General features: G+C 42.8%; 1 protein-coding gene across 8 annotated transcripts in view; it reads right to left on the reverse strand.

Annotated features, from left to right (window-relative positions):
• Positions 1-8,781, reverse strand: part of AP4S1 (adaptor related protein complex 4 subunit sigma 1) — a 40,327-nt gene that overhangs the window by 21,268 nt on the left and 10,278 nt on the right. The window contains exon 2 of one of the 8 annotated variants that reach the window (XM_014589306.2): positions 886-1,149. The exons of 6 other annotated variants lie outside the window; for them this stretch is intronic. The gene's annotated coding sequence lies outside the window, so the exon portion shown is untranslated. Of the gene's footprint in view, positions 1-867; positions 1,150-8,781 lie in introns of all 8 variants that reach the window. One more of the 8 variants, XM_014589305.2, reaches the window with a different exon arrangement.

An 8,781-nucleotide genomic window follows, 5' to 3' on the forward strand; every position in this document is an offset into this window, starting at 1 on the left:
CGCACTGCAATCCCTTCTCCATTCTCCTTGGGGGCGGGGGGTGGTGGCCCTGAGCACACGTGCACTCACACCTGGCATAATTTTCACGCCACCAGATTCAGGACTCCACCACGTTTGGCCATGTGGGAGTCTAGCAATGTAACCACTACACCATCTACTGGTCCTCCCTCCAATTGTTTTAGTATCAATAGTATTTCTACTCATATTCATTCAATTTACGCATCAGTTTTGCTAGGCATCAACTATATGTCAAGTGTCAGAAGAATATGAAGATGGAGATGATTTCTCTGATCTTCTGATTCTTACACACAGGAAAGGTACTAGTTAGGTAAACAAATAATAGCGGCACAAGGCAATGAGTTCTAATTGGGACAGGTATATCTCCACGGCACACAAAGTAAAGGACAAGTGACATCACAGGATAGTTAGGGACACTTCTCAGAGAAGGAGCATATAAGCAAGATCTTGAAGAGTGATCTTGAAGGAGAGACTGCGAGGCAGAAGCAGGGCCTAAAAGCTCTGAAAAGTTCACTGTGGTTACAGTAGAAGGCAGGAAGCCTGGTCACAGAAAATCAAGCTGTTCACATATAAAACTGGCTTTAGAAGTCATGCTAAACAATATGAGCATTATTCCATGGGCAAAGGAGACAAGATCTACAGTGAAGCTTTCCTTTCCTCAGTGCTGAAAATAAGCAGTAGCAGTAGCAACGACTTGTCAAATTCTTCTAACTAGGCCTATAACCAATCCTATACAGTTGAGTGTTAGGAAATTCACATATATTTTAATTCTCACAACTTTGGAAGCAGGAACTTCTGTTATCCATATTTTAGAGTCAAGCAAAGCGAAGCTTAGAGATTTTAAGATACCTGAAGTCACCACATTACTTTGTCAGAGGTGCACTGGAGCTAGCTCAGAGGCCAAGCACACGCGTGGATCCATGACATCTCCTCACTTATCCCCATATTCAGGAGTCAGTGCTTATGGTTTTATTTCTATCTCTGTTGAATTCAATCTTGTGTTTATTCCTCCAACAAAGATTTTGAAGTAATCAATGCAAACACAATATTGACCAGTTGCCAGTCCTTTCATTGTGAACACCAGAGCTGGCTCACTGGCTCATCAGACATTGTATTCACATTTTGTGATATCTGTGAAAATTAGTGCGAAAGACATAGTTAACAATGTTTTCTGTTTGTTTGAGAGCAAGAGAGACAGGGACAGGGACAGGGACCCTTGAGAAGGTCTTACCACACTACCATCCTCCTCCCATCCCGACCTTTCTAGTTAGCCAAGATCATAGATGCCCACGGGCTTGCCTGGCATATTCAGGTTGATCTGGAATCTGAACCCTGGGCTTTCCCATATGGCTCCAGTATCATGCAGTGCTCCTTACTGGCTGCACCACTGCAGCTGTGTGAAAGTTAACTATAGTTATTTATTTATTTATTCATTTTTGGAGAGGTTTTTGCTATAGGGCATGTGTGCTCACCAGAAAGATAGAGACAGAACGAGAAATCACCACCCCGGGGGTGGGTGGCCACGCCATAATCCCTTCTCCTCCGTTCTCCTGTCTCCTCTCAGGATCTTGGGCATGCATGCACACACGCCTGGTGTGAGTTCAAGCCACTGGGTCCAGGACTTGAACCACAGTCAAATACATGGGAGTCCAGCGACATAGCTGTTATGCAAACTGCTGGCCCCAGTTAACTATAGTTATTAAATGAACTCGTGAAACTTGGAATAATTTCAAATTTACAGAAAAGTTTCAACGAGAGCCATTGTTAGCTGCTCATGTTACCATGGTACATTTGTCAAAATTCAGAACCCAATACTGGTACATTATTATTAATAAAGAATTATTTTTTATTTAATTATATTTATTTATTTTAATTTGACCAGAGAAGGACAGAGAGGGGGAGAGAGAGAGAAAGTGAGAAAGCAAGCTGCCAGGTCTGGGACTTGAACTGCAGTTGGGAATGTGGAAGTCCAATACCCCTAACCACCATGCCACCTGCCAGCCCCCAAACTGAGAATTCAATACTGGTACATCATTATTAATAATTCAATTCCAAATTTGATTTGGTTTTCAATAATTTTCTCATTAATGTCCTCTTTTTGTTCCAGTATTCCATCCAGGATACTAAAATGCATTTATTTATTTTCATTAAAGAATTATTGAGGGCCCAGCAGGTGGTGTGGTGGATAGGGTGCTGGATTCCCACATGGCCAACCATGGTTGAAGTCCTGGACCTGGTGGCTTGCTTTCTCACTTTCCCTTTCTCTCTCTCTCTCTCTGTCTCTCTCTCTCTCATCAAATAAATGATCTTTTTTTTTTGAGAGGTTTTTGCTATAGGGCACGTACGCTTGCCAGACAGACAAAAAGAATTATTGAATTGTGTGGGCTGGCAGGTGGCATGGTGGTTGAGGTGCTAGACTCCCACATGGCTGATGACAGTTTGAGTCCAGGACCTGGCAGTTTGCCTTCTCACTTTCCCTTTTTATGTCGCTCTGTGGTCAAAGTAAAAAATACTAATAACAAATAGAAATAAATAAATATTTTAAAAAATTAATTATTAAATTGTATTTATTAGTAGTAGTAGTATTAGTAATATTTTAAAAGAAATATTTATTTAACTTTATTAATTATTATCATTATTATTGTTAATTTGACCAGAGACAAACAGAGAAAGAGAGAGGGGGAAAGTGAGAAAGTGAGCCACTAGGTCCGGGACTTGAACCATGGTCAGCCATGTGGGAGTCCAGCACCTCAACTACCATGCCACCTGCCAGCCCCAACTATTACTATTTTTTAATTTTACCAGAGAGAGACAAAGAAAGAGAGACAGAGAAGGAAAGCAAGAAAACATGCCACCAAGCCTGGAACTCGAATTGCAGTCGACCATGTGTGAGTCCGCCACCTGATGGTACTCCCAAAATGCATTTAAAGTGTCAGGTTTCTTTAGTCTCTTATGGTCTGTGGCAGTTTCTTAGTCTTCTCTTTTTTTTTTTTTTTTTGGAGAGATTTTCACTATAGGGCGCGTGCGCTCGCCAGACAGACAGAGAGAGACATTAGAGACAGAAAGCGAGAAATCACCCCCCAGGGGGGATGGTCACGCCGCAATCCCTTCTCCTCCATTCTCCTCTCGGGATCGTGGGCACGCACGCACACGCGCCCGGCGTGAGTTTTAAGCCACCGGGTCCAGGACGCGAACCGCGGTTGACTACGTGGGAGTCCAGCGACATAGCCATTATGCTAACTGCTGGTTCCCTCTTCTCTTTTTTTTTGTGACCTTGACATGCCAGGTATACCATAGAATGCCCCCCAAATTGGGTTTGTCTGATGTTTTTCTTATAATCAGATCTTTGAAAAAAATACCACAGAAGTGAGTGCTCTTCTGGTCACATCATATAAGGGGTACATGATATCCACATGATAGGATATAGGACTTTAAAGGTAACAATATTTTAGTTCTCTTAAGTACTTTAAATATGCTTTATTAGGGTTTAGCAGGTGGCATGGTGGTTAAGGTACCAGACACTCACACGACCAACTGTTGTTCTGGACCCAGAACTTTGAAAATCACCCTGGGTGCATGTATGTTTATGCCCAAAATCCTGAGAGGAGAATGGAGGAGAAAGGATTGTAGTTTGGCTATCCCACCTGGGGGGTGGGGGGTGGGGGGGTGATTTCTTACTTTTCCTCTCTGTATGTCTCCAGTGAGCACACATACGATATGGCAAAAACTTTACTTACTTATGCCTGTCTTGCCACCCATAAGATAGGTTAAGTTTTTTTCTCCCTGATATCAAGATGTTGTAAGTATCAATATTTGTTTATTACATAAATTCCTAGTGAATTCTTACTGTGTGTTGTCAAGTAATCCATTTGATTTTATAAACTTTAGTTTTCTTCTCTGTAACATAAGTGCATTAAACTATCAGAATACAGATCCCTCTGAAAATACAAAGAAAGTTAACGAACCTTTTCCCAAAAGAAATTGCACAAAGATGTATGTATTTAAGTATTGTACAACCACCTCAGGGTAGCCAAAGACTTCACTAATGCCTATCCAGAGGTCCAGGTTGAGAGACAATTCCTTAAAAATATACAGACTTCCAGAAATGTTTCATGTTCTTCACCACTTTGTCACTACATGGTACATACAAGATATATCATATTTGCCTCTAGAAAAAAAAATCAAATAGGGTAGAAGAAAAATTGCATGTATGCAGATCAGTCTGAATCCTTTTCTAAAATGATGTGGACATGTTCTTATTTGTTCATAAATACTAGCTGGCACTTTTAGCAGCTGCAATTACAGAGATCAGTTTCCCAATCTGTTGATTAGGAGACAGAAATTTCTGATACTCCAAGGAAAAGTGCAGATTTGGAAAGATCACTCCATAGCTAGGTCACCCCAGGTGAGCATTTGCAGCTATCTTAGCAATTCACGGTAGGAAAGTATCTGCTAAGAGTCAGTTTGCAAAAGGCTCCTCTGTCAGAACACCAGGCAGAGGCTGACTAACAGAATTTGACCTACTTCACAGGCTTTTTGAGTGCAAAATATTAATGATCTGATTTGATGAGACATCTCTGTCTGTTCAAGAATGGAGTTAAGACTCCCTTATTCACCTGTCATGGGTTGATAAACTAAGCTCTAGAGAAATAAGCAGACTGGATGAGTAAATTGGGCCTTTGACAAACAAGTGGTCCCAGAACTAATCAGAATCCCAGCGAAGTACAGAATCTGGATGTACGATAGTAGAGAGGGGTTTAGCTGTCTACTGGGCAGAGTAGCTAAGTCAAGCTGGAAACCAGCAAGAATTTTTCTTTGGGGACTGCCTGCTTGACAACATAGGAAAATGTGTTGCCTGACAGTCAAGACTTGAGTAAGACAGGTCTGGCGTGAGTCTTGGCTTCATCACATATCTGTGTGTGCTAAATTGCTCGGCCTTTCTGAACCCAGGATAGAAAAGGACATCAGAGGTGTGAGCAAGACCCTTAGTAAAGGTTCTGGTGCATATACATTAAACATTCACTTTTTTTTTTTTTTTGAGAGGTTTTTGCTATAGCGCACATGCACTTGCCAGAAAGACAGAGAGAGACAGAGACAGAAAGCAAGAAATCACACCCCCCCCAGGGGGTATGGCCATGCTTCAATCCCTTCTCCTCCACTCTCCTCTTGGGATATTGGGCACGCACACACACACACGTGCCCGGGTCCAGGACTCAAACCCCAGTCGACTGCATGGGAATCCAGCAACGTAGTCATTATGCCAACTGCTGGTCCCTAAATGTTCACTTTTAACTAAGCTGTTGTCATTACTATTTCCTTGCTGCAACTAGAAACAACAGTATGAATAATACTTGGACTGCTTTGTATTATTGTTTTTTGCCCTCCCAGCTCCTCTCTTATTTCCTAAACTCTATTGTTCAGGTGGTTACCTCACAACAATTCCAAATACCCAGTTATAAAGAGCTGGGCCCAGCATGGCACAGCATGAGGCGGCTGTGTTCATTCACTGTGCAGAACAGGGTGTTATCTAGACCAGCTCAGACAGAGATATGACAGCTGTGCCGTGGGGCAGGCCCGTGGACATCCACTCCCTCTTCCAGGAAGGGATACTCACTGCTGTAGGTGGGATTGCAACATACCCCATGGTGTTTAATCATTTGGTATTACATGCTGCTTTTACTCTCCTTACAAATTATTCCTAGTAATTGATGGCCTGTGATTAGGAAGTTACGATTACTACCCTTTTTGTTCACTCCCTTTCAGCAAATTTATTTTAAAACTCCTTTTACAGTAGTTAAAAATTACAATTCTATACCTTGGATTTCAAGGAAAAGGAGAAAAAAAAAATATCATCTTAAAGGAACCCATGTCCAACCCTTTGCCTTTAAATGCTCTGGTTGCATTGAGTGGTAAAATGAGACGTAAAAAGATCTCATTGAGATGTTACATCAAGGGATCAAATTGGTGTCCACCTTACAAGCACTGCATTCCTTCCCACTGACTTCAAGAACAGAGACGACAAATAAGGACATGTTGAATTGATACTCATTAGGATGCAAGTTTTGAAAAGAGTAGCTGAGGGCATCTAAAGATTTAAATACACCTTATCATTTTTGCACATTCAAAAAATTACAAAATTTATAACTGTAGGGTTATGTGGTGGTAATAAAGCAGAGAAACACAACCATACACTATTTCTACTGTTACTATTATTTTTCTACTATTTTGTATATGCCAAAACATACAACACGGAGACTCGAGAGGCAAGTAAGTGTTTGGGAACTTAAGAATGCTGTAAACACCTATCCTGGTTACTAATCAGGGAGGAGGGAGATCCAGTAATTATGAAGCTGAGGCAGGACACTCAGAAGGGATATGCTTAGACAAGTGTTGGGAGTTGTCAGGGAGAAGGTATGAACTTCCTTTGCTTATAAACTCTTTGCATTCGACAACACACAAGGCTGGGGAAGATGTTTTTTTTGTTTTTTTTTGTTTTTTTAAGAAGAGATTTTCACTGTAGGGCGCGTGCGCTCGCCAGACAGACAGAGAGAGACATAGAGACAGAAAGTGAGAAATCACCCCTCAGGGGGGATGGTCATGCCGCAATCCCTTCTTCTCCATTCTCCTCTTGGGATCTTGGGCACGCATGCACACGCGCCCGGCGTGAGTTTTTTTAAGCCACCGGGTCTGGGACACGAACCGCGGTCGACTACATGGGAGTCCAGCGACATAGCCATTACGCTAACTGCTGGTTCCCTGGGGAAGATGTTTTGATAGCAGGACATTCGGAGATTCTACACCTAAGAGCTTTATGAATGTGTATGAAAAGTTAAGTGAGGAATGTTCATCGGCAAGTCTTAAAGATGACGCCCAAAAGATAAAGTGGTTCTGGAAAAGGGGGTGAAAGAGAGCAGGATCTGGGAGAGACAGTGTGGATAAGAAGGCTCAGGGTCCCAAAGGTGACGGCAATGCAATAAAAGTCAGACAAATTCTATGTGAAATACACGGCAAAATTATGGAAGCCATGGAAAGTCTGGAATGAGGTTCAGTGAAATGGCCACACAATATAGTGAAGATAAAGACAGGCAACGGGTTGACTTGGGTTGGATGACCAGAGGGTTCATGGTGGGACTGTTTCATGAAGCAGCGTTTGCCTTGCCTGTCAGTGGGATGGATAAGCCTGTGTTTACGGATCCACCAGTTACGAAAAAATTTGGATATTATATTATTATGGTTGAAGGGAGAAAATAAAATCATATGAAAGACTTGGACCACAGTTGGCATAATGGCTATGTCTCTGGACTCCCATGTAGTCAACCGCAGTTCAAGTCCTGGACCCGGTAGCTTAAACTCACACCGGGCATGTGTGTGCGCGTGCCCAAGATCCTGAGAGGAGCATGGAGGAGAAGGGATTTCAGTGTGGCCAAGTCTCTCTGCCTCTCTCTGTCTTTCTGGCAAGTGCACATGCCCTATAGCAAAAACCTCTCCCCCCCCAAAAAAAAAATCATATGAAAGACTGAAAAAATAGTAAAAGGGGAATAAAGAAAGAAAACTTCATTAGGGAAATGCATCACAAAAAAGGTGATGGTAGGGAATCTTGGAAACTCCAAGAGGAAAAGGTAAAAGTCATTTAGAGCAGGAATAGAACAAAAATATTCCTGAGGTTAGCATAGAAATGCTTTAAAGGCCAAGACGAGTGAGGATGATACGATAGATGCACAGTGGAATACGAATGGATCCATGTCTCAGAACCCTGCATGACATAAGCGTAATACCTGGAGAGACTAGAAAATCTGAAAATGTAAAGCTTATTTATTTCTTCCAAGAGCAAGAGAGAGACAGAGACAAAGAGAGCGAGACAGAAACCACAACCCAGCCAACCCTGGATCATGGGCATACTCATGCCTAGCACAATCAGAGGTCTCCAGGCACAAACTTGGAATGCTCCCATATGGGTCAGCCTGTGGAGTTTGGCAGCTGAATAACTGTGTAGCCCATCCCATTAGGGTCTTATTACTATGACCCACCCCTAGGTTCAACCAGGCCAAGGTCAGGGCACGTGTGCCTGGTATAACCAGGGAGAAGGGATTGTGGCATGGTCAATCCCTCTGGAGAGGTGATATTTTATTTTCCATCTCTCCATCTCTCTCTCTTTCTATGTCTTTCTGATAAGCACCCAAGCCCTATAGCAAAAAAAAAAAAAAAAAAAAGAAAGTCACATTAAAAAAAATTACAAGGACCAGCAGATGGCGTAATGGTTCCGTTGCTAGAGAGATTGTTGCTATAGGGAGCATGTACTTGCAGTAGAGACAGAAGAGACAGAAAGCAAGAAATCACTCCCCCACCCCAGGGGTGATGACCACACCACAATCCCTTCTCCTTCATTCTCCTCTCAGGATTTTGGACATGCGCGCGCACACACACACACGCACGCACACCCGGAGTGAGTTTCAAGCTGCTGGTCTGGGACTTGAAAATGCAATGGATTGTGTGAGAATCCAGCGACATAACCATTACGTCATCGGGCCTCTATATTAACATTTTTGAGGCCTGAACATATCATTTAAGAAATTATGGCTTGCGGGAACCAGCAGTTAGTGTAATGGCTATGTCGCTGGATTCCCACGTAGTCAACCGCGGTTCGCGTCCCGGACCCAGTGGCTTAGAACTCACGCCGGGCGCGTGTGCCTGCGGTCCCAAGATCCCGAGAGGAGAATGGAGTAGAAGGGATTGTAGCGTGACCATCCCCCCTGGGGGGGTGAT

Source organism: Tupaia chinensis, unplaced genomic scaffold (assembly GCF_000334495.1).
Source record: "Tupaia chinensis unplaced genomic scaffold, TupChi_1.0 Scaffold000350_1, whole genome shotgun sequence".
Taxonomy (NCBI): Eukaryota; Metazoa; Chordata; class Mammalia; order Scandentia; family Tupaiidae; genus Tupaia; species Tupaia belangeri.